The sequence below is a fragment of the Chrysochloris asiatica genome, unplaced genomic scaffold (assembly GCF_000296735.1).
Source record: "Chrysochloris asiatica unplaced genomic scaffold, ChrAsi1.0 scaffold00026, whole genome shotgun sequence".
In the NCBI taxonomy this organism is placed as follows: Eukaryota; Metazoa; Chordata; class Mammalia; order Afrosoricida; family Chrysochloridae; genus Chrysochloris; species Chrysochloris asiatica.
This window is the reverse complement of record NW_006408544.1, coordinates 4,678,223-4,679,172: the sequence shown is the minus strand read 5'-3', so window position 1 is coordinate 4,679,172 and position 950 is coordinate 4,678,223.

Below are 950 nucleotides of genomic sequence, written 5' to 3'. Positions count from 1 at the left end.
GCTGTTGTTAAGTTCTGTTGATTCAGTTACTACTCATAATGACCCTGTATAAGGTTTCTGAGGAGTAGCTGGTGGGTTTGAACCACCAACCTTGTAGTTAACAATCCAGTGCTTACTCTACAGTGTTACACCAAGAATCCAAGTAAGAGATTCGTTCTCTCAAAAAATGCCCTAATACCACAGCATTTTTGTCCATTTCTTTACAGACAAAATAATTGAAGCTCAGTCTAAGTAAACTGCTCAAAAAGTTATCATAGCTCAAAAGTATATAATTAGGAGAACAAAGAAGATGGCAGATCAGGTGGAAGTGCACTGAGGAGCTCTGCCGGCAACAACACAGAATACAGGACCAAGCAGGGGATGGTCCCAGAACGCTGAACCACATATAAAGAAATGTTTAGAAGGTTGGAAGGCTTACAGCTGGGGAGTTTGTGGCAGAAGCAAGAAACCTATTGCTTTCTAGTCCAGGATGCTCTGCTGCTCCAGGAGCAGCCATCTTGTGTGGGGCCAAGAGGGGGAAGAATTAGTGGCCACAGGTACCTGACAGAGGGACGGAGATAGAGGTGTGGACATTCTTTTCTTTTGGTATCTGTTCATTGGTCCCTTGCTGTCTGCGCACCTCCATTCTGGTGACTATAAGTGTGCCTGAGCTACTGGGCACCCCAGCCTCACCCTTGGAGGATTCTACTACGCATGTGCACAGATCTCCTCGAAATTTAAAGAGATAGTTTCCACTTAAAACCAAACAGCCACAGCCAGCCCTGAACTGTTTATAACTAGAAAAAAGGCCTGAATAGGGATTGTGGAGCGGGACAAGCAGACAAAAGAGAAAATAGGTCGAAAATTAAATCCTAAGTTATGTCAAAACGACCAACAGTTGTATCTTGAAACTTCTCAGGAAGAAGAGTGAAAAAGTAAGCCCATTTCCTGATCACATCTACCTGGAGGCA